At 45.3% G+C, this 25,503-nt stretch overlaps 1 pseudogene; it reads left to right on the top strand.

Moving 5' to 3' along the window:
* Window positions 1-24,675, top strand: part of LOC114261285 (cytochrome P450 76C3 pseudogene) — a 39,486-nt pseudogene extending 14,811 nt beyond the window's left edge.
* The last annotated feature ends 828 nt before the right edge of the window (window positions 24,676-25,503 follow it).

The following is a 25,503-nucleotide window of genomic DNA, read 5'->3' as shown; positions in this document are numbered from 1 at the left end:
ACAGACAGTGCATGGTGTGGTGTTTTTGGACACATGTAAGCATGGTCATACTTCTTATCATATTTTGAACTCAAAGAAGCATGACCTTCGATCTTTGAGCCATCAATGGCACATGATGGCTCAAGGGATCAAATTTGCCACTTAATGTAAGGATGTATGCAACAAACAAAATGAAAACCAAGGCCTTATCAAGTTGGAGTCAAAGGTCCCGATGACCGGGAATCGAGACACATTACATCATTTGAAGTATGAATGATCCTTGATTCCCACACTTGGTTTGACACCCCAAACCAAGTAAATGCAATGCATGTTATGCTCATAAGGCTCAAATGCACTATGCCACCAAGCTGTAAAGCACAACAAGCATTATGCAACCAACATGACAAAATGCAAGATGCCAAGCATACAAGGTACAAACATGATGCAAACATGGACCAATTCGACCATGGGATGGATATGCTACAAGGCTTAATGGAATAACCATGCAACAAACATGAAGTAAGCATGCAAGAGGGCCTAAAAGTGATAAAGGCGCAGACCTTTATTCTCCTCTAAACAGCACCAAAAAATGCTCAAAATGATAGACGATCAACTCATGTGAACAAGCAAACTTATGGTCCCAAAGTTAAGGCACAAAAGGGGACAACTTTCCCCCACCAACATGACCTCTCATGGCATGATCAAAGCAAGTAAAAAAAAAAAAGAATTTTTGCATGCAAAATAGGACCCCAAAAACCCCTAATATGGCAGCTAAAGTATCTCCCATGAAGCATATGCGCTAAGGCTCATTCCTAGGCATAAGAGGACATACCCTCAAGGCATGAAAGAGGCCATGCATGCACACATACAAGCATGATTCTTGGACTAAAATGTGGTCCTTAGATGATGTTAAATCATGAGGGTAATCACAAACATACATACTAGAGGCCAACATGCTCAAAGCCTTTAAGCCAAAATACAAAGCAACCTTAACACACATGTCAAGCATGATCAAATGGATAACCACCAAACTTTAAGCATGGAAAAACAACACTAGAAACTTCATGGAACTAAGCTAACTTACACAAGGATCATGGCCTAATCATAGGATGTATTTTTGAGCAAAATGAAGCAATACAAAGCAAGTATTACAAGCATACAAGGAGGCCCAAATCCGACCAAAAACCGAGGTTATATATGACCTAAAATGCCTAAAAAAATTCTGAAATGAGGCCAAGGATCATCAAGCACACATGCTACCCTTTTGAGCTCAACAAGCAAAAAAACAAACCATGAAGGGAGAGGGGTGTCCCTCCCCTATGCAAGACTTCAAACCATCCTTTTTTGACACTAAAATACACTGATTTTTCAGTGGTCAAAAGACCAAAACACTGAAGTGAACAAAACCTTATGAAAGGAGCAACAAAATGGATCAAACAAGGCCTATAAGGGTGAGTTTGCACTCAAACCACAAAGTGACCTTAATGAAAGTGCTAGAGCAGGAAAATATGAGCCTTTTTCATGTTATACATAAGAGCTAAAACAGCAAGCAAGATAGGTAGAAAACTATTGCAAGTTTGGGGAATAAAAAGCAAGATGCTCACCCTTAAAGAACCCTTGAAGAACAAATGGTCTAGCCCTCCTCTTTTGATCAAAACCAGTCCAAAAACTCAAGAAACAACCCCCCAAGTCCCTCAATCTCAGAATAAGGTGTAATGGTGTGTGTAATGGTGCAAAAGTAAGGTAAAAACCACCTTTTGAGCTAAGAAACACACACAAGAAGGGAGAGAGAGAGAGATATAGAGATAATATGTATCTATATCTCTAAAGGCTGGTTTTTGCTTCTAACTTTCTAACCTAGAACCAAGAGGAAAGCCCCTCTCTTATAGAACTCCCTCTTGCAAAGCTTATACAACAAGCTTGGCTAGAGGGAAATCCCTCCATACACGTGTATGGAGGGGGGAAGAGTTGGTGCCAGCTGTGATAGCTGGCACAAAATATCTCCATAAAGTGGATGAACAGTGGTCGGCTGCCCAAAAATGCTATTTCGGCAAAAAACAGTGCCGACCGGCAACATATTATGCCGACCGGCAATAAAGTGTGCCGACCGGCAAACAAAAGTGCCGATGGAAGAGAAAGACCATCCGGTGGCCTCCAGCCACTGCCGGTGGTGTGTGGGGATGCCTCATAAGGCATTCCCTGCCCTTTCAAGGCAAAACACAAGTGTTCGGTGCAAAACCAGACACTAAACGGTCAAGTTCGGGGATCCTGAAGCAAAGCGCGCGAACCGAGACTTCCGGGAACTCCAAACGAACACGATCATGGATAATCACCGTGTGTTCAAACAGTGACGTCCGAGTCTTGAGGACGGTCAAAAATGGGGTGTCTACAGTTGCCCCTCTTTGACAGAACTCGAAAGTCATAACAATGACGGGAGTGAATGTCAAAGCCCAGAGACGACCCATTTTTGACAAGGCCGAAGACTTAGACAAACATGCAAGACAAACAAGATATGCGCCCGAAGGCAGGGGCAAAATGCAAGACAATGCAGAGAGCCGGACATAACTTATGATCATGCAAAGAAAGCTGTAACGAAGCATACACGCAACAGTTTTAAGCTAGCACACACCAAACTACACTACAATGCAGAAAGGATGTAAGAGAATTATGGAATTCTCAATACGTCTCACTCGGGAGATACAATACCTGTGTGGCTCGTCTGGTTGCACCAGCCTCGAATGAACCGTACATACAATATCGTGCCTGAAAAGAAAACAAACTTAACAGGTACAATATCGTTAGCAATATGCAAAGTAGTGTACCCAAAACGCGTGACAACGCAAAGCAAGTAGGGAGCATGACAATGCATATTGAAATACAACTAGGCAAGCGGAGCAAGCGGTCTACGCAGGCGACGAAATTGATCATAAGCACGCGGTCTACGCAGGTAACGAAATAAACAAGCGGTCTACGCAATTAAAACATGCGGTTTACGCAGGTGATGAAACTAAACATGCGATCTACGCAATCAAAACATGCGGTCTACGCAAATATTGAAATTAAACATGCGGTCTATGCAATCAGAACATGCGGTCTACGTAGGTAATGAAATTAAACATGCGGTCTACGCAATCAAAACATGCGGTCTACGCAGGTAATGGAATTAAACATGCGGTCTACGCAATCAAAACATGCGGTCTACGCAGGTAATGAAATTAAACATGCGGCCTACGCAATCAAAACATGCGGTCTACGCAGGTAATGAAATTAAACATGCGGTCTACGCAATCAAAACATGCGGTCTACGCAGGTAATGAAATTAAACATGCGGTCTACGCAATCAAAACATGCGGTCTACGCAGGTAATGGAATTAAACATACGGTCTACGCAATCAAAACATGCGGTCTACGCAGGTAATGAAATTAAACATGCGGTCTATGCAATCAAAACATGCGGTCTACGCAGGTAATGGAATTAAACATGCGGTCTACGCAATCAAAACATGCGGTCTACGCAGGTAATGAAATTAAACATACGGTCTACGCAATCAAAACATGCGGTTTACGCAGGTAATGAAATTAAACATGCGGTCTACGCAATCAAAACATGCGGTCTACGCAGGTAATGAAATTAAACATGCGGTCTACGCAATCAAAATATGCGGTCTACGCAGGTAATGAAAGGATGTACCATTACATAGCATAATTGAAACAATTTGCGGAGTTCACAAAGCATGAAAAGGATACGGGGCGGGACATTCTTCGCACACATCGAGCATTGCTCGCAGAAGTTGTGGCCTGAGGTCAACTCAAAGGTTCACGTTTCAAAGGTGTGATTTCCCGTATTGTGAGGGCGTCCAACGACGCGGCTGACCCGAACAAAAATGCGGAAGGTGCGTTAACCGCAAGGGGAGTTTCACCGGTATCAATTCTGATACTTGGCTACCCTGCCATTCTACGTTTTATTTTCTTTTTTACTAGTAGTTTAAGCACATTGCACTGCCTCAGGCAGGTTTATTTTCTTTCTCAAAATTCACGCACTTGCAAAACATGTGATGGAAATGAAACGAACCATTTTGTTCAAAAGGTGTTGTATTTGTGGATCTTCTGTGCATCGCATCGCAGGGTATCACACCACAATGTGAACGAAATTGAACTCATTTTGGAAATTTGCCATCGTAATAATCAGGTAGTGAACCGACTTACAACTCGATAAGCAAAGCAAAGACACGATGCAACCAAACAAGTGTGAGTACAACTCGATAAACAAATCAAGAGCTCAAAGAGAGCGAAATACAACTCAATAAGCAAATGTTCAAAAACTCGTCAAGCAGACAGGCGTGGCTCCGCAAGAATCAACCGCCGAGGAGGGGGTTGGAGGTGGTGAAGTTCCCCAATTCTTAGCATAAACAGCTCAAGAAACCAGGAGGAAGCCCACCGGCACGGTGTAGGGACCACCGGCTGCAAGGAGTGGCTATCGGCCATATGCCTGTTTTGTCGGCAAACTAAAATGGCCGGTCGGCAGATTTTTTTGGCCGGCCGGCACTAAACGAGGGGGACCACCAGAATGTTGACACCTGTCCCCCACTCAACCTTATCTCCTACAAAAGATCCTAGCTTCGTAGTTTTTCTCATTTTCACACTGATTTGCTCCAATGGAAGAGTTTCTTGCTCAAAATCTCACAGCTTGGATTGCTAGCTTGGATGGCTCGGAAAAAGTGAATTTCCGGGGTTTTGGCATAAATGCACTATTCACTTTGGGTCGTACCCCCTTGCACTTCCCATTTCTTCATGCCACGGCAAGGTTTTGGAATCCGGTGAGACATGTCTTTAGCTTCGCCGGGCAAGAGATGTGTCCTACCTTCGAAGATTTCTGAGCTTTAATGGAGTCCGAGCGCGACGAGGAGCTCTTGCCCCAACTTAATTTTGGTCATGCCCAATCCTTAGGGTGCATGTGCGGACTTAGCATGCGCGATGCTCGGTCTCTGATGGGCGACGGGATGTTAGACATTCCGAGTTTGGCCAATCAATTTTCTGATGCTGGTGATCGCAGCAACCATCACTGGCAAGGCTTCCAACGGCATGCCCTCTGTTTGTGCATGCTATCCCATTTTCTATTTGTCTCGGGCTCTGGAGGGGCTAGTGTCCGGTTGATTGAGGTCGCCCAAGGCTTGAAGGAGGGCAAGAGCTGCATTGCGATGACTCTGGCCGAGACGCTAATGGGCTTAGACGCCTTTTATCGCCATGAGACGTCTAGATTGGCGGGGAGTCCACTACTACTACAGGTAATGTTTTCCACCCAATCTCGCATTTCTGTATTGCTCACATCACTCGGCCCTCGAGCTCAGTCTTTTCTCACAAAGCCCCATTCTCACTTTTCTCTCCTCGTACATCTCTCTATTCTTTATTCTCTCATTTTCAATCCCTCCCCAGGTGTGGCTGATGGATAAGCTGCAGGTTGTGGACTCCTGCCCAGCATATTCAGCTCGCGGCTACTTCTTCCGGCATCGTCTAGTCAATGCCTTGGATGAGGAATGGTGGTTCGCTTGGATGTGCCACTTGTCCGCAGACCGTATTGCTTGGCGGTGCTCTTGGTTGAACCTTCCGGCAATGAGTTACAATATGCCTCGGCAGACTGGGATTCAACTGGTTGGTCTCACTCATTGTGTATTCTATTTCCCATTTCGAATTCGACGCCAATTTGGCCATGATCAGACTTGCCCGCCAGAGGGGATAGAGTATCCTGCTGCATTTCCAGCCCGAGGCGCGCAGCTTGCTTGGCAGGCCACTGCGTGGAGGATGAGAGAAATCCTGGCCCCCGCTCCTACTTTCAGTTGCACTTTGTCTGACGAGTGCATGGATTGGCTCAATGAAGAAGCACAGATCGGGCCCAGCTTGGCATCAGAGGCTTCGACCAGCTCTGGGAGGGGGCGCAGGAACACCTGACTTGACCATGCCCTAGATTTATTGCTTTATTAGTACTTTCAAGTTTTCTTCTATGAATGTAATAAAAAGCAACTTCAATTGTATGTAAGAGCAGGAGAACTCTGTTTTGAAATCAAAGAAATTGAAAGTTGTGGCACTGAAAATTTTCCACCTTGGTCCAAAAATGATCAAAGTTGTAAAAAGATTATTTGAACAAAGTCAGCTTATATTAAAACTTTTCAAAGATATTTTTGATGTGGATCAGAACTGGACACGCCTGAGATCTGTCACTCGAGATGCACAACCCCAGATTCCTGCAACTGGAAAGTTACCCCTAGTCTGAAGAGCGCCGCAACATTGCATTGCAACGGAAAGTTGCCCCTAGTCTGAGTGGCATCGCACCGGAGATTCCAACGAATGCTGATGAACAAAGATGGCTGAGATGATCAAATGGACAAAGTTGATCGGGGAAGTGTTATGGCTGAACTTCAGGATAAAGCTGCCTACGTATCCCAAACATGGGAATCAAGCCTTACGTAGTTCCGGCTTGGGTTCGCTCGAGTATTTTCACTCTCCTTTTGCGCTCTAACTTTTGCCAAGGCCGCCCTTTGCGGGTTTTCAGCCTTGCGAGCTCAGTTTTTATATTTTCTAATTTTTTTGCGCTCTAACTTTTGCCTAGGTCGCCCTTTCGGGTTTTCGGCCTTGCGAGCCTCTCAAGGATAGTATTTCTTCAACTTGTCCATATTGATCGGTTGAGAGAATTCTAAGCCATCTAAGTCCATCAGAACCACAGCTCCGCCTGACCAGATAGCTTTGATAATGTAGGGACCAATCCAATTGGGTCTGAACTTGCCCCTTGGGTCGGGGATGGGAGTTCGGTTGTCTTTGAGTACCAAATCTCCTTCCTTTAGATTTCTGGACTTAACCTTCTTGTTAAAAGCCCGAGCAATCCTGCGCTGATAACTCTGAACGTGGTACAGTGCTTTCAGCCTTCTTTCGTCAAAGAGCATTAGTTCCTCGAACCTGCTCTGCTGCCAATCTGCCTCAGCTATCTGACACTCGGCCAATACCCGTAAAGACGGAACTTCAATTTCAATAGGTAGAACAGCCTCCATTCCATAAACTAACGAATACAGAGTTGCTCCGGTAGAAGTTCTAATTGAAGTCCTGTAGCCCCACAGAGCAAACGGCAACTTATCTGGCCAATCTCGATAGGTCTCCACCATTTTCCGCAGTATATGTTTGATGTTCTTGTTGGCGGCCTCAACTGCTCCATTGGTTTGCGGCCGATACGTAGATGACTTATGAAAAGCCACGTTATACTTTTCCAACAAGTCGACCACTTCTTTCTTAAAGTGGGATCCATTATCCGAGATGATCTCATTTGGCACCCCGTAGCGACAAATGATGTTGTTTTTGATGAACTTTGCGACATGCGACGCTTTCAACACCGCGTATGATTGGGCCTCGACCCACTTTGTGAAATAATCTATCGCTACCAGGATATACTCAAGTCCGTTCGACCCCTTCGGGGTAACAGCTCCGATCACATCGATCCCCCACACGGAAAACGGCCACGGGGAAGTCATGTTGTACAATTTGGATGGTGGGATATTCATGCGGTTTGCATGGATCTGGCATTTGTGGCATCGCCGAACAAAGCCGATACAATCCTCTTCCATGGTCGACCAGTAATAGCCCTGTCTGAGGATCTTTCTGGCCAGCATTACTCCATTCATGTGTGCACCGCACTCTCCTCCGTGGATGGCCTCCATTAGGCGCTTCGACTCTTCAGCTTCTACACAGAGCTTATGCATTCCCAGATGACCTCTTTTGTACAGCTTACCTCCGCAGATGATGAACTGAATAGCCATTCTTCTAATGGCCCTCTTATCCTTGGCGCTTGCCCCTAGGGGATACGTCTCTTTTTCCAAGAAGTTCCAAATATCGTAATACCAGGGGTTGTCGTCTTGGGCCTCATCTATGGCGGAAATTGACTCGTATGCTGGCGTAAACTTCTGATCAATGATGACTGGACGCATCCGGACTCCCGACGGGATGTCTATCATGGAAGATAGAGTTGCTAGTGAATCTGCGAACCTGTTGTTCTCTCTTACGAGGTGGGTGAAATTTAATTTCTCGAACCGAGGAATTAACAAATCCAAGGTTTGGTGGTAAATTATCATCCTTTCCTCCTTGACCTTCCAGTCTCCTTTTGCTTGAGACACAACAAGATTCGAGTCCCCAATGACGTCCAGCCGTCTTACCCCTAGCTCTAGGGCTGCTTCCAGACCGGCAATACACGCCTCATACTCTGCCTCATTGTTCGAGACTCTGAACTGGAGCTTGAATGCTAAAGGGATACGGGAATCGTCAGGCGCTATCAGCAACACCCCTATCCCATACCCATACTGGTTTGACGCTCCGTCAAAATACATCGTCCAAGTTTCATCCTCGATATGCAGAATGGCTTCATCTGGGAATAGGTACTCAACCGCTTCATCCCCCTCAACCGGGTGGTCGGCAAGGAACTCCGCTACCGCTCTCCCTTTCACCGACTTGCGTGTTACATACTTCAAGTCAAATTCGGAAAGCAATAGCAACCAACGAGCTAGCCTACCCGTAAGTGTTGGTTTCTCGAAAAGATATTTGATGGGATCCAAACGTGAAACCAACATTACAGAGTGAGCTAACAGGTAATGCCGCAGCTTCCTGGTAGCCCATACCAAGGCCAAACAAGCCTTCTCCAGTGGTGTATAGCGGGTCTCGTAATCCAGCATCTTCTTGCTCAGATAGTAGATAGCCCTTTCCACTTTGTCTTCTGACTCATGTGCGAGCATGCAGCCCATGGTGGTCTCAGTTACCGAAAGATACAATATCAACGGTCTCCTCGGCTCTGGCGGTGACAACACAGGCGGGTTCTGTAGATACTCTTTGATCTGTTCAAAAGCTGCTTGACATCGGCCGTCCCATTGGAATTTCTTTCCTTTCTTCAGGAGGCCAAAAAGTGGTTCACAAGTCAAGGTTAATTTAGAGATAAACCGCCTTATGAATTGCACTTTACCTAGAAAGCCTCGCACCTCCTTTTCAGTCCTCGGTGGTGGCATTTCTAAGATGGCCTTGATTTTGGAAGGGTCGACCTCGATGCCCCTTTGCGTTATCAGAAACCCTAGCATCTTCCCTGCTGTAACACCAAAAGTACACTTCTGGGGATTCAGCCGCAGCCGAAATTCTCTGATCCTTTGAAAAAACTTTTGTAAGGCGGTGTAGTGGCCCTCTCTTTCTTTGGACTTGACAATCATGTCATCCACATACACCTCGACCTCTTTATGGATCATATCATGCAATATTGTGGTTGCTGCCCGTTGATAGGTAGCTCCCTCGTTTTTCAGCCCAAATGGCATCACTCGATAACAATATGTACCCCACGGGGTAGTGAATGCAGTCTTCTCCCAGTCTTCGGGCGCCATTACTATCTGATTATAGCCTGAGAAACCATCCATAAACGAAAGCAAGGCGTGTCCTGCCGTGAAATCTATCAGTTCATCAATGTGCGGCAAAGGAAAGTCGTCCTTCGGACTAGCCCTGTTCAAATCTCTGAAGTCTACACAGACCCGAATTCTGCCGTCTTTCTTCGGCACCGGAACAATGTTGGCCAGCAAATCGGATACTCAGACACCAACAGGAAGCCTGCATCAATCTGCTTGGTGACCTCTTCCTTGATCTTAATGGCCCAATCAGGGCAGATCCTCCTGAGCTTCTGTTTGACAGGTCGGGCCTCGGGATCAAGAGGGATCCGGTGCTGTACAATCTCAGGATCGATTCCAGGCATGTCTTCGTAGGACCACGCGAAAACATCTTTGAAATCTTTTAACAAAGCGACTAAGCGCTCGCGTTCCTCAGAAGACAACGTGGACCCGATCTGGACCGGCTGCGGGTCCTTCTCAGTACCAACATTCACAGTAGTGATTTCATCCATTAAAGGTTTAACAAATCTTTCCTGCTCTTGATCAATTAACCGTTGCAAAACCGGAGGAATTTCTTCCTCGTCGTTTTCATCAAAATTTTGAAAATCCTGATTTAAGCAATAAATCAAAGGCACAGAAAAGTACTCCGAAACCACATCCACGTCATTCTCATTAAATACTTCCGAGCCGTCGGATTCCTCTGTTACAACAGACTCAAAAGAAAATGAAAAAGATGACCTAGACAAGACTGTGGCATCCGGGTTATCACCCCCGGGAATACCGGACTCAGACTCAGTTGAGCTGGAATCTGATTCCGACGTACAAGATTCGGTAGAATCAGATTCCGACTCACTACCTGACCCGGTGCTGCTTGATAAAAAGCCTTCTTCATATTGCCAGATGAGAGAAGGTGCGATGGATGCATCCAGAATAGCTGATGGTAGGCCCGCAGCCGCTTCATTCCCAATCACACATACCGAGGAGCTATCCCCCAAGCAACTCTGTTCGATCGGAGGATCTGAAAGCAGACACGCCAGCGCTGCCCCCATTTCATTTTCGGCGTCCTCAGACTGCACTTCCTTACTTTGCTCAGCCTCAGCCGATAAATTTGCCTGCCCTTCGGCGGTGTCATCCTCAGGTAACTGTAAATCAAAGAAAATCTCAAATCCTGGTACGCGCTTCTTCTCCGCGTTGAGCCACGGCTCTGGGAAGCCACAGAACGGAAAGTCCTCCCCCTCCCGGACGAAACGTCCGTTCAGGGTCCCCCGAATGGGCTGGTGCATTAAGTCAAAGGGCTTCCCCATCTGTTTCGCTCTGGCCCTTCCGGCCATTTCCTTTCCTTTCCTTATCCAATCCTCTTTGGTGGGTAGGTAGCCCAAACCAAAGGTATGGGGGTTATGTGGCACTTCGGCCGATGCTGCGGCACCTTTCCTGCCGCTCTTACCTAATCCCATCCTGGGGATATGCTGGAGTTTGTTCATGAGATAAACTGCTTGGGCACTGATGTACACCCCTTCGTTAGCTGCCATGATGTTCTGTACGACCCGAGCCTCGGCCAAGGTAAAACCTGATATGAACACATCTTCTATACCGTGCTCAATTTCTAGAACAGGCGTAGATACCTCCGGTGGTGGATGAATTGATGAGTTTCCAAAAACAATGGCTACTCCCTTCCCATAGGGGTATTTCACCACTTGATGTAGGGTAGAGGAGACTGCCTTTACCTGATGCAGCCACGGCCGACCCAAAAGTAAGTTGAACGTTGCAGGAACCTCCAAGACATGGAAATCTATCGCGTGCTGTCCTGGCCCAACCTTTGTTTGAATCTTAACTGTCCCCATCACTTCCCGGCTTGTGTTGTCATACGCCCGAATCACCTGGGTCGTTGGCACAAAATCTGCGACTTTCAAACCAATCGCATAAGCTGTCCTTGCCGGGCAGACGTTGATGGCGGACCCCGTGTCGACAAGTACCACAGGTATCCATTTATCCCTGCACTCGACAGAGATGTAGAGCGGCTTGTTATGGTTCGCACCCTCGGGTGGCAGCTCTTTGTCAAAAAAACTCAATGCTGGGGAACTTCCTCCCGAAAAGACTAAGCCCACCAGTTGTTCGGGCGTGGTATCTGTGGAAAGTTTGGCCTTATCCATGGCTGACAGGACAGCCTGCCTATGTACTCGAGAAGCCATAAGCAGTCCCCAGATGGAGATGTCTGCTTGTATCTTTTTCAATTGTCTCAATACGGCCTCATCTTCGAGTTGCTTCTCCTTTTGTTTTTCTGCTTCATTATCTTTTCCAGACGCCTCTGGTTGATCTAGGTGTGGAGGCTTGAAATACCGTCCACTCCTAGTCATGTGATCGACTTCGCCGATATACCAGGTATCATCTGGCTGGTTACCTTTCCAATCCTCGTCTGTGTGGGCAAGACATAGATCGTCGTCTTCCCACCACATACCATCTGCAGCCGACAAGCATCTGTCTGGTTCTGGCACAACTATCCCGATACTTGCAGTACCTTTTATCCCTATGCTCGCAGCATCCTTCATTTCCGTACTTGTGGCGGTTTCGACCCCCACGTGGCCTTTTGCTTTCCTGATCCTCTCAGAATCCTTGAATCTTTCTTGTTCTGACTGTGTCAATGCAGTAGATGGCTCATTGATCCCTGTACCCAAAATGCTCCATTCCCGAGCGAAACTCTCGACACCGGCGCTCTCCGGCGATGTATTCTGCTCTTCGACACTCCCGGCCGTTGTTGACATTCCTGCCCCTGCCGGGCCTTGTTCTGACTGGAACTCCTCTATCACATCCGGCTGATCATCTAACCACCCCGTGGCTTCTGCTGACTCTTCATAATCGAACCAGTTGATGGCTGAGTCTTGGTCATCGTGAAATTGGAACTTGACAACGTCCTTTTCCACGGCTGTCAAATCACCCATTCCCTGTCCTGAATTGTCCCCTCAGATTATACACAGCTCTCCCCCGACTGGGAATTCGACATCTGGTCTATTCTGGCCCACTGGTGAAATGTAGTCACTCGGACTGTAAGCATTCCCAACATCATTCTCAGACTCCGCAGACCCTGGTTTGACAACCTATTTCCTGTTCTCGATGGTCACCACCACTGGCTTGGGTTGGGCTATGGAGACGTCCATCATGCACAAATCGGTGCAATCAGGGAGGAAAACTTTAGGTTTAGGCAGGTAGGAGGGTGTGATGTAGATACTAGGATCGTAGGATGCGACCCCAGTGTAGATGAAGTTGATTCTTTTGGGTGGTGGAACTTGGTTATGTGTGGGGAGAGGATTTGTAGTAACATTGGGTTTCTCAGGGGGTAAAATCACCCCATTATCAATGAGATCTTGAATCTCATGACGTAATTGAAAGCATAGGTCGGTGTCATGACCGTGCTGCTGGTGGAACGCACAATATTTGGCTGGATTGTGGGTGGCGGGTAGTCTTTCAGGTAAGGGTCGCGGCTCTAGGGGCTTCAGATGCCCTTTTCTGATCAAAACCCCCAAAGCTTTGGACAGGGGCATATAAAGTGGAGCGGAGGTTCTGGTGTTTCTGAGAGGGTACTTGGCTGTTTGTGAGCTGCTTCCGGACGCACCGGAGAATGGTGTGGCTGCCGTGTTTCTTGGGGAAGGGTTAGTGGTGACCATACTCACTTCGGAGGTCCTGGCAGTCGTAGCGCCGCTCGGGCCTACATTAGCACTACGACTGAAATTTCTACGGGGTTGCTCCCGGTCATTATCAATCCAACCTTGTCTCAAGGCGTCCTCGATCTGCACCCCCATTTCATGCAGATCAGCAAAGGTGGGAAAGGGGACTACAATCATCTTTTGCATTAGCTTCGGTTGAAGATTGCGCACAATCATCCGAATCTGGTCTTTGTCTGTGGGTCTCAAGGTCATCATTGAAGCCTTAGCCCGCCATCTAGTTACAAACTCTGAGAAGCTTTCCTTGGGTTCTTGCCTCGTTGTCTCGAGATCCCGGGTCGTGATCTCGATTTGCGTATTGTACGAGTACTGCAGGATGAAGGCCTCAGCCATCTCGTCCCAATTTCTCTTGACGTCGTCCTCCAACTTGGCATACCATGCGGCCGCCACACCTGACAGGGTTCGACCAAACAAAGACAGCTTTTGTAATCTGGTGAGGCCCATTGGCCGCAAGACATCTGAAAATAATCGCAGGTGTACCATGGGATCCTCAGATCCGTCAAAACGATCAATTTGTGGCATCTTAAACCGATCTGGCAGCGTCACAGCTGTGTCGATGTATCCATCTCCAATGTCGGGAATGGACTTCGTACCTTGGGATTTCTTGAACAGCTTTTCAAGCTTGTGCATTTTCAATGTCACAGGGTCCACCTCGGACGCGACGGGAGAATCCGATAGATTGATGGGGGTGGGTGCCTTGGATTGTTGAGGCGGAATCGGGGGTGGAGCCGGCCCCGTTGGGATGTCTATATCTTCTTGGACATTCCGGGCGTTTGGTGTCTCTTCGGGTATTGGAACCCTTAATGGAGGAGGGATTTGCTGTGAAAGTGATGCCCCAGTTTGCTGTTGCAATCTCTCAATTAAATCTGCTTGCTCACTCATGATTGTAGCTTGTTGTCTGGCGAATTCTGCCTGTCGGACAGCATCTTGCTGCATCATTTTCATGCTTTCCTGAAGTTGGCGCACCATCTCCTCTAAGCTAGCCATACTGTTCTGCTCTGGTTGAATTGCTGGTATGCGTTCCCTCTCTGTGGGTGAAACGGGATCCTGATCCCTACTGTACACAGGCGGGGTAGACGAAGCCCTTTGCACTGACTGTTGAACCGATGTCCTCTGCCTAGTTGCTTTCCGTTTAGTAACCGGGGGTAGAGAATGGTACACTGGTTGTCCTTTTATCAGATCCTCAGATCGATGGAGCCGGCGACCTCTGATCCAGAGTGCTTAGGGAATGTCTACTGGGTTAGATGCAATGATGCTAAACTACCTAGCAAAAAGATAAATAAAGCAATAAATAAACCAACAACTGGACAGCACAACGGCATAAAATAAACAAATAATATACAGTTGGATATTCAAAACACATAGTCGATAACCCGAACACACTGTTCCTCGATACTGATCACTGTTCTCAAAATCTCTATTCCCAATACTGAACCCTGATACCCGCAGATAACCGATTCTCTTAAAGCTGATACTGATGCCCTCAGGCCTGATGCCCAGACTTACAAACTGGTGTGTTCATTTCCCCTGCAGAAATACATTCTAAAAGCACATAGCAAGTAAAGAGAGCCAAAACACCCCTATGTTGGGGTAGGGTTTCCCTGTCCTATTTTGTCAGGAACTAGGGTTTCACTACGCACACAGCGGTTTCAAACAACTTAGCATCGGATAAGCAACCTGTCCTAGCTTGGAATGGTCACTATGGTTCCGAATATGCACTAGGTCGAATGGTCAAAAAGGGTGCCCCGGTAAACCGGGGTTTGTGTTCCCATACTGTCAGAGCCCATAGCCGGTCAGCCTTATGGTCATGCCTTGACAAGACAAGCCTCCAGCAAACCGTTCAGGAATGGCAGATGGCAAACACTGTGTTCCTAGGCGCACCAATGCACATGCAATGCAAAGAAACACATAAATGAGATCTGTTAGGTTTTATTTCTTGGCAAACCCGTTTGACAAAACTCCTTTGAGTTGTAATTTTATTCGCATTTTTATTTCAGTGAGACTTTGAGTGTTTAGATGCGAATCCAACCCGAATCAAGCCTTTCAGAGAAGTTTGTGTTGATAATGCTTTCAATGTTTTTATTTTTCCAGTTTTTCCAGTTTTGGCCTTCCCGCTCGAGCGGGGAAAGGGACGCTCGAGCGGGGATTGGAAGCTCTCAGCATCTCTGCAGTCGCCTGTAAAAATACTGGAAGGTGTGATTTTACGCTCGAGCGGATGCTGCTACGCTCGAGCGCATCTCAGTTTGTTCGCACGCAGTTTTTGGTCAGTCCGCTCGAGCGGGCTGTGTTGAGCTCGAGCGGAGATCGCGGGACAGATTCTATAAATTCGCGTGTTGGGACAGATTTTAGGATAACTTCTCCAGATCTTCTTTTTGGTTTCTAGGGTTTATATCTGGGGATACTTTGGGAGTTTTCTTTGATGTTTTTATTGAGTATTCAACTCATGATCTAAAGAGAGTACATCAAAGGTTTGTTTGTTATACACAAAAGAGAGAGTTATTCTTCAGTTGTGGATTCTGAAGAATTCGAGCCTGAAGCTTTGGTGGAATCCGGAGTGGCTCATCAAAAAGACAATTCCGTGGTGAAGATGGGGTTGGAAGAGGCACATAGAGGTTGGTTCAATTAGGCGTTGTGGATTCGCTAGGTAATTGAGAGTATACCTGTGTAATTCCTTTAATTCTTCTTAGTGGATTGTTCTTGTGGCTGTTGCCCGTGGTTTTTTGATCACAGTTGGAGGTGTCCAATTGTGGTTTTTTCCACGTTAAATCACTGTGTCTCTTTGTCTTGATTGTTTGATTGGGATTGTTATATTCTGCTTAAAATTGATACATAATCACAAATCAACATCTAGGGGATTTCTAGATTTTTCAAGATCAAAACAGGATATCATGAGTTCGAGTCAAGCTTTCTAATTTCCCCAGTGGAGTCGCCAGAAACTGTAACAGCGCCCCCGCGGGCCTCGTGCTACAGTTCGGACTCGATTTGGTGTCACGGTTCTTAATCTGAACCAAAGAGTCCAAATCTGGCAAATCGTTTTGAGAAACAGATTTTTTGAAAAGAAGTGCCAAACATGGACTGCTTTGCCAGATACAGAGTCGCCACCTAAATATTTTATTTTGGGAGAATTTAGGAAACCCTGACTCGGTGCCGAAGGCCACATGTCCGTCATCACCGGAGTTGTCTCGGCTCGGGAGCTTGGGTACGATCGGGGAAGGTCAGCTATGAGCACCCCCTTTCGCCCGGTCCGAAGACCGGCCTCTACTAACCGTGATATCCGTTTTTGAAAACTTTATGTATTCTTATCCCGATCATTAGCCTAGAATTACTATGTTATGCGCGCAGCAAACAAGTATAGACTAGATTGCCTAATTTGGAAAGAATCATTGCATATCCGTTTGTTTTGAAAATGCTTTGAAATTTACTACTCGCAAGTAGGCTAAAAACACGGATTTCAATGAGTTTTTCCAACTCAAACAATCCAACCTTCACCCACAGGCATTCAAGCAATTTATCTCATGTAAACACTTAGCCGCATGGCAAGCATACTTATTATGGCAACATTCACACACATGTTGGATGCTAAAGCATAACCACTTACATTGTACTCCGTGCCAAAACAATAAACTAGTTAGCAAATGTGCATGTCCTAGTTCATGTTATTTTGCCTAATGCAACACATACAAGATGCAATTTTAGTTAGGCTCTGTTAACCTAAATATGGCATACGATATGCAATCAACTGATTCATGTATTCAATTTTGAAATTTGAAAATACGAATGCGGTTAGTATGATGTACCGAGCCCGGTGCATGTCAACAAATGCATGAATGCACGCATGCATATCATATGGTATGCTAATTTCAAAAAATGCCCTAATCTACCATCATAAGCAGGTAAATAAAAGGGAAGAAAGAAATGGGGATTGGAAGACATACACACACTCACCCACACTTATTACATGTTTACCCTCACTCAGAGAGTCCGAATTAATATTACAGTCCCAAATAATAGACAAATGAAATTATTACAAAAAATTCTAATTTAAATTAAAGGAAAGGTGGCGAAGGAAAGAAAAGGGTAGCCGCAGCCTCTGCCTCGGGATGCGTGAATGATGCATGCTCGAATCCGTCTCGTCCGGAAAACCCGTACTGTACTCCTGTCGCCTCTGTTTGTACTGCCTTGTCTTTCTGAAAATTACCAAAGTACTGGAGCAAGTTCCTTGCATTCTGCAGAACACCGCCGGCCGGACAGAATTACCACCGGCACTTCACAACTCCCATCGGCATTGTATTGGATCTATCGGCACTCCAGATAGTGCCGGTCGGCACTAAATTCTGCCGGTCGGCAGAAACTTCCTGCAGAAGACAATTTGACAGCAAACAGAGAACAGACAATGCATGGTGTGGAGTTTTTGGACACATGTAAGCATGGTCATACTTCTTATCATATTTTGAACTCAAAGAAGCATGACCTTCGATCTTTGAGCCATCAATGGCGCATGATGGCTCAAGGGATCAAATTTGCCACTTAATGTAAGGATGTATGCAACAAACAAAATGAAAACCGAGGCCTTATCAAGTTGGAGTCAAAGGTCCCGATGACCGGGAATCGAGACACATTACATCACTTGAAGTATGAATGGTCCTTGATTCCCACACTTGGTTTGACACCCCAAACCAAGTAAATGCAATGCATGTTATGCTCATAAGGCTCAAATGCACTATGCCACCAAGATGTAAAGCACAACAAGCATTATGCAACCAACATGACAAAATGCAAGATGCCAAGCATACAAGGTACAAACATGATGCAAACATGGACCAATTCGACCATGGGATTGATATGCTACAAGGCTTAATGGAATAACCATGCAACAAACATGAAGTAAGCATGCAAGAGGGCCTAAAAGTGATAAAGGCGCAGACCTTTATTCTCCTCTAAACAGCACCAAAACATGCTCAAAATGATAGACGATCAACTCATGTGAACAAGCAAACTTATGGTCCCAAAGTTAAGGCACAAAAGGGGACAACTTTCCCCCACCAACATGACCTCTCATGGCATGATCAAAGCAAGTAAAAAAAAAAGAATTTTTGCATGCAAAATAGGACCCCAAAAACCCCTAATATGGCAGCTAAAGTATCTCCCATGAAGCATATGCGCTAAGGCTCATTCCTAGGCATAAGAGGACATACCCTCAAGGCATGAAAGAGGCCATGCATGCACACATACAAGCATGATTCTTGGACTAAAATGTGGTCCTTAGATGATGTTAAATCATGAGGGTAATCACAAACATACATACTAGAGGCCAACATGCTCAAAGCCTTTAAGCCAAAATACAAAGCAACCTTAACACACATGTCAAGCATGATCACATGGATAACCACCAAACTTTAAGCATGGAAAAACAACACTAGAAACTTCATGGAACTAAGCTAACTTACACAAGGATCATGGCCTAATCATAGGATGTATTTTTGAGCAAAATGAAGCAATACAAAGAAAGTATTACAAGCATACAAGGAGGCCCAAATCCGACCAAAAACCGAGGTTATATATGACCTAAAATGCCTAAAAAAATTCTGAAATGAGGCCAAGGATCATCAAGCACACATGCTACCCTTTTGAGCTCAACAAGCAAAGAAACAAACCATGAAGGGAGAGGGGTGTCCCTCCCCTATGCAAGACTTCAAACCATCCTTTTTTGACACTAAAATACACTGATTTTTCAGTGGTCAAAAGACCAAAACACTGAAGTGAACAAAACCTTATGAAAGGAGCAACAAAATGGATCAAACAAGGCCTATAAGGGTGAGTTTGCACTCAAACCACAAAGTGACCTTAATGAAAGTGCTAGAGCAGGAAAATATGAGCCTTTTTCATGTTATACATAAGAGCTAAAACAGCAAGCAAGATAGGTAGAAAACTATTGCAAGTTTGGGGAATAAAAAGCAAGATGCTCACCCTTGAAGAACCCTTGAAGAACAAATGGTCTAGCCCTCCTCTTTTGATCAAAACCAGTCCAAAAACTCAAGAAACAACCCCCCAAGTCCCTCAATCTTGGAATAAGGTGTAATGGTGTGTGTAATGGTGCAAAAGTAAGGTAAAAACCACCTTTTGAGCTAAGAAACACACACAAGAAGGGAGAGAGAGAGAGATATAGAGATAATATGTATCTATATCTCTAAAGGCTAGTTTTTTCTTCTAACTTTCTAACCTAGAACCAAGAGGAAAGCCCCTCTCTTATAGAACTCCCTCTTGCAAAGCTTATACAACAAGCTTGGCTAGAGGGAAATCCCTCCATACACGTGTATGGAGGGGGGAAGAGTTGGTGCCAGCTATCACAGCTGGCACAAAATATCTCCATAAAGTGGATGAACAGTGGTCGGCTGCCCAAAAATGCTATTTCGGCAAAAAACAGTGCCGACCGGCAACATATTATGCCGACCGGCAATAAAGTGTGCCGACCGGCAAACAAAAGTGCCGATGGAAGAGAAAGACCATCCGGTGGCCTCCAGCCACTGCCGGTGGTGTGTGGGGATGCCTCATAAGGCATTCCCTGCCCTTTCAAGGCAAAACAAAAGTGTTCGGTGCAAAACCAGACACTAAACGGTCAAGTTCGGGGATCCTGAAGCAAGCCGCGCGAACCGAGACTTCCGGGAACTCCAAACGAACACGATCATGGATAATCACTGTGTGTTCAAACAGTGACGTCCGAGTCTTGAGGACGGTCAAAAATGGGGTGTCTACAACAAGTAGTATCGCATGGCTTTGATTCGCAGCTTGTGCGCTTCTTTCTTGTCCTCTAGGAGTTGTTCAGAAGATAGGAATGCAACAATGGGATCCATCCAACTCGGTGCAGATTCTATAACGTTGATCTGGACTTCCTCTGAAGGGCCAATGCTTGGCTCCGGGATGAAACCTACTTTGATGGTCCGTTTAATCTCTGAGTTGATTGCGGAGACCAGGCAAGCCAAGGAATCTGGATGGGTGTTCTGATCACGTGTTATCTAGTTCAACTCATGATGGTCAAATTTTTCCAACAAAGAATTAACCGTTTTCATGTAGGTCGCCATACGGTCGTTTCTTGCCGCGTACTCCCCCTTTAGCTGATTGATCACCAGTTTTGAGTCGCAAAACACAAGCAAACGCTGAACACCCAGGATATGCGCATTCCGTAAACCGGCCAAAAGGGCTTCGTATTCGGCTTCGTTATTTGATACTTCGAAGCCAAGCTTGACGGCCTGCTCAATTATTGCGCCATTAAGGGCCATGATTATAACTCCAGCTCCGCTGCCCCGCTGGTTGGACGATCCATCACAATACAACTGCCAAATGTCCCCAACATAAATCCTCCAGTTCGGCTTTGGTCGAATTTCATTAGACTTGAAGTCGGTAAGGCCCCCAGTGAATTCGGCGACAAAGTCAGCAAGCACCTGTCCCTTGATTGAAGTTCTGGGTAGAAACTGAATATCGTACTGGCCAAGTTCCAGAGTCCACTTTGAAACACGTCCAGATGCTTCCGCACTGCGTAGTACTGATCGGAGGGGATAATCTATTAGCACCCCAATGCTATGCCCCTGGAAGTAATGTATCAGCTTCCTTACCGCCATGACTAGGGCGAAGATGAGCTTTTCCAACAGAAGGTAGCGTGTTTTGGCGTCGACCATTGCCTTGCTCACATAATACACTGGTTGCTGCTCTCCTAACTCTTCTTTATCAGTACGGCGCTGACGGCTCGGTCAGAAACTGCTAGATACAAAATGAGCGAGTCGCCGGCAAAGGGTATTGTCAGGAGTGGTACTGAGCGGAGGTAGGTCTTTAGGCCGTTGAAAGCGGCTTCGCATTCGGCGGACCATTCAAAAGCCTTGCCCTGCCATAGTGTATAAAAGAATTGCCGGCAGCGATCTGTGGATTGGTTAACCTGTTGAGTGCGACGGCCATCCCCATCAACTTTTGAACCTTTTTTACTGAACGAGGGGAGCCGAGCTCCAGGATTGCTGTGATTTTCCTTGGGTTAGCTTTGATTCCTCTGTGGTTGACAATGTAACCCCAGAATTTGCCAGAGCCAATACCAAACGCACATTTGGAAGTGTTCAACTTCATTCCATATTTGCGTAGGATGCCGAATGTCTCTTCCAAATCGACTATATAATTCTGCTCTTCCTTGGACTTGACCACCATATCGTCAATGTACACTTCCATAGTGTTGCCGAGTTGCTCCTTGAACATGGTGGTGGCCAATCTCTGGTAGGTTGCCCCTGCATTCTTCAGCCAAAAAGGTACAACCTTATAGCAATAGGTACCTCTTGGGGTGAGGAATGCAGTTTTCTCTTGGTCCTCCGGATGCATAGCGATTTGATGATAACCTCTGTAGGCATCAAGGAAGCTCATACGCTGATGACGCGCCGTAGCATCTACAAGTTGGTCTATCTTGGGAAAAGGAAAACAGTCTTTGGGGCAAGCTTTGTTTAGATCTGCAAAATCGACGTAGACTCGCCAAGTCCCATTTTTCTTCTTCACAACCACAGTATTAGAGAGCCATGTGGGGTAAGTCACTTCCCTGATTGCTCCGGCATCAAGCAACCGATTTGCCTCTTCAATGATGGCGGTAGTGTGCTCTGCGGTTGATCGTCGGCTTTTCTGAATGATCGGCTTGTACTTAGGGTCAACATTCAAATGGTGCTCCGAAACAAATGGGTCTACGCCCAGCATTTCATATGGAGTCCACGCGAATACATCAAGATTGCCGAGTAGGAAGGATACTAGCTGCTATAGGTCGGCTTGACTCAGGGAGGCGCCGACCATGAAGAACCTCTATAGATTGCCGTCAATCTCAACTCAGTCTAGGTCTTCCGCGACTTTCTCATTTGGGAGTCGCTCGACATCGTCGAGGCTGTCTCAATCCGGCACCTTAATGGAATTAACTTGCAACTCCTTTGGCGACTTTCTGGAAAGGAGATAACATGCCTATGCCGATTGCAGGGAACCACGGATTTGCTCAATGCCGTGTTTTGTCAGGAAGCGCAGCAGCTGATGATAGGTGCTTGGAACGACGCGCATTGTAAGCAACCAAGTTCGCCCCATGATGAGATTATACGGCGAAGGAAGCTTGACGACCAAGATTTCCACATCCACTGTTCGGGAGCCCGCTCAAACGGGTAGTGTGATTTTTCCCAACGGATACTCTGGATTTGCGTTGAAGCCAAATAGTGGATAAGGAGCCGGGGACAGGTCTGATTCGTTGAAGCTGAGTTTGATGAAGGTCTTGTAATACATAACCTCCGAAGTACTCCCTTGGTCTATGAGAACGCGCTCAACGGTAAATCGATTTACGCGTAGTTTAATGACCAGTGGATCAATGTGAGGGACTGTTATGTCGATAAGATCGGAATCGTCGAAGGTAATACACGGAGCTTCACGTGGCCTTTTTGCCGGCGTTAGTTGCTTTTGGGGTACTGGGTGTGACTGAATTGCATGCACAGTTGGAGGCGTTGGCAAGCTGTACATCATATAAATGACGTCGGGCGGGGCTGAATCCTACCGCAGTGCAACTGTTTTGGTTGTGCTCTTTCAGACATATTGCTGGAGCTGACCATCTTGCACCAACTCCTCAAGGTGGTCTTTCAAAGCATAGTAACTGTCGGTGTCATGACCGTGATCTTTTTGAGATTCACAGCGCCTATCTCGTCGTCTCATATCGGGGGGTCCCACTTCTTTGGACGGCCATTTGAAGGACGAAAGGTGTTGAACTTTGGACATGACTGAGCTGATTGGTTCGCCCCTCTTTCTGGGCTCCGGGGATAATGAGTCGGAGTCGCTATCAGCGTCTTGTTGCCAGGCTCGAGGTCGTCGACCACCTGTTTTTAGAGGTTGTTCCGGATCTTGGCGCACGGCTTGTTTGGACTTTGCCACTTCCAAGGCCAAATCTTGACGGAGACGCTCGTTCTCAGCGATCATGTTCTCCAACCTTTGCTCGTTTTGCTTTTCTTGTTCCATGATCACTTGCATTGCCTCATGCTCTGGAGTCGAAGTTGAGGCGAAGTGCAAAGCGCGTCTTGCTGGGATAATCTCCGGTCCATGCATGTTTGTTGGAGTGAAATTGTCTATCTGCGTTGTTTCATCAGTAACTATTGGAGGGTCCTCCGTCACGTCCGCCATGGATATGCTTGAGTATTCCCACAGACGGCGCCAATTGTGGAGAAATGGTTTGGAAATACTCTTTTGATCTTGGGAGACGCTCGTGATCCGCTGATAGTCACCCGAAAAGGAATAAACCCTCCGGTCGGGGGTGCCGGAATTAGCACTCCGACGGACGAGTCATTCTCAACACTCAAGATTACTTATATTCTAAATTAAGCACAACAATTCTCACATACCTTTCTTAGTCTGTTGTTCCTTTATTTATACTCGTTTCCTGGGCCTCGGGGCCAGGTCCACTTTTCACTCATTATCCTTTTATTTACTCGGCTCCATAGTTCGGTATCTACTCGCTTATCTATTTTATTCGGCTTCCTAATCGTGCAGGAAAGAGCTGAGTAATATCTGTCTTCTAGAGTACACTTCTAATTCTTCCAATTATCCAGCCCCCACAATAGTTGTACGAGATTCTCACAAATTTAACAGCTTTGTTGTGTGTTGGCTGGTGCATCGATCTAATAAAGCTAATTGAAAATTGGTTTTTGATTCCTCCTCTTAACACAATAATACTTTTTACTAGACTAAGGTTTAAAAATTAAAAAATGATTTGGAACTTTAAAAAGAGAGTTTTAGTAGAATTTTAATATAGTAATGAGTCTCACTTATGATGTTTTTTTTTTTTCCTCCCTTGCCAGCGCAATAGAGATTAGAACTCTACTTTTAGAACACTGTTATCATTGCCTATAATACTTTTTACCTTGCAGACTAAAGTTTAAAAATGAGAACGATTTGGCTCGCTTTAGTACAAGTTCTAACCAAATTCTTTACCCAGGATTTGATACTTACAGGAACTGAAAGTAATTCAAATACAGTCGAGTGGACGATGACTGAATTACTACTTCATCCCAATATAATGTTGAAAGTGCGCGAAGAAGTCACAAAAACAATAAGAGCAGAAGGAAGAATAGAAGAATCCAAGATCCTTGCACTGCCTTATTTACACGCCATTGTGAAAGAATCAATGAGGTTGCACCTATCAGTTGTCTCTTCTTGTACCCCACAAGATCGAAACAGACCTGAAGCTGCACGATTTTCTGATTTTGAAGAACACCCAAGTCCTTGTGAATGCGTGGGCCATTGCTCGAAACCCGAGTTACTGGGAAAACCCAACTCAGTTCATGCCAAAGAGGTTTTTGGGGTCGAAAATGGACTACAAAGGCCAACATTTCCCCTTTCTTCCTTTTGGTTCTGGGCGTCGAATGTGTCCCAGGATTCCTCTTGCTCAATGGGTTGTGAGCTTGATGATAGCTTCACTTGTGTATCATTTTGACTGGAAGCTTCCTGATGGCTTGACGCCAGAAAATTTGGACATGACTGATACTTTTGGTCTCACACTGCAAAGGGCAACGCCGCTTCATGCTATCTCAACTACCAAAAGAAACTGAACTTGAGGGAATCACAACCAACACAACAATGTGCTAAATCAAGAATAATAGTGAATTCAATTTACTTTTATGTGTTTGGTTGGGAGATTTGAGAAAAGGAAAGAGAAAAAGTGTGAAATTAGATGAAATGTAGGTATATTTTATTCACATTTCACTTTCTTTTTCTATTTCTCTTTTCAAATCCTTTCTCTAATCATCCAACCAAACACAGCGTGACTTTTTCTACTTCATGTTTCCAAGGGACACATTGTAAGCTATTTGTTACATTATTATTACATCATTTGTTAGTTGATGCATATTTTACCGCAATCACAAATGATCCTTTCTTTCTATTTATAGCGCTCTTTCTTCCCAATACATTCATTTAAAAATTTATTATTTTTTTTATTTCATCTCTTTATAATGAGAAGTTATTTAGTTTTAAATTTTTTTTTTACCTTAATAACAATTTAGTTTACAGGTAAAAGCATAATAAAAATATAATGATGAGAGAAGACATAGAGACAATAGCAACACCCTTCTGAACACATGGTAGTGGGAAAAAAGAAAGGCGGATTACACATCTAGTCCCTATATTTTGATTTTTGTGTCATTTTGATTTCTATAATTTCAATTGTTTCAATTTTGATCATAAAATTTTTACTTTGTCTCAAATTAATTCAATTGTTAGCATTTTTTTATTTTTTTTTCATAACTCGGTGTCCAGCCCATTGGACCAATTAAATACACACATGATCAACATGTGTCATACTTTTAGGGGAAAAAATTATAAACTCTATCAATTTAACAACTTAACCTCAATTAACTTAGTGATAATTTTTTGTCAAA

This window comes from Camellia sinensis, chromosome 11, assembly GCF_055761805.1.
Source record: "Camellia sinensis isolate YWXY chromosome 11, ASM5576180v1, whole genome shotgun sequence".
In the NCBI taxonomy this organism is placed as follows: domain Eukaryota; kingdom Viridiplantae; phylum Streptophyta; class Magnoliopsida; order Ericales; family Theaceae; genus Camellia; species Camellia sinensis.
This window is presented reverse-complemented; position numbering and strand designations above follow the sequence as displayed.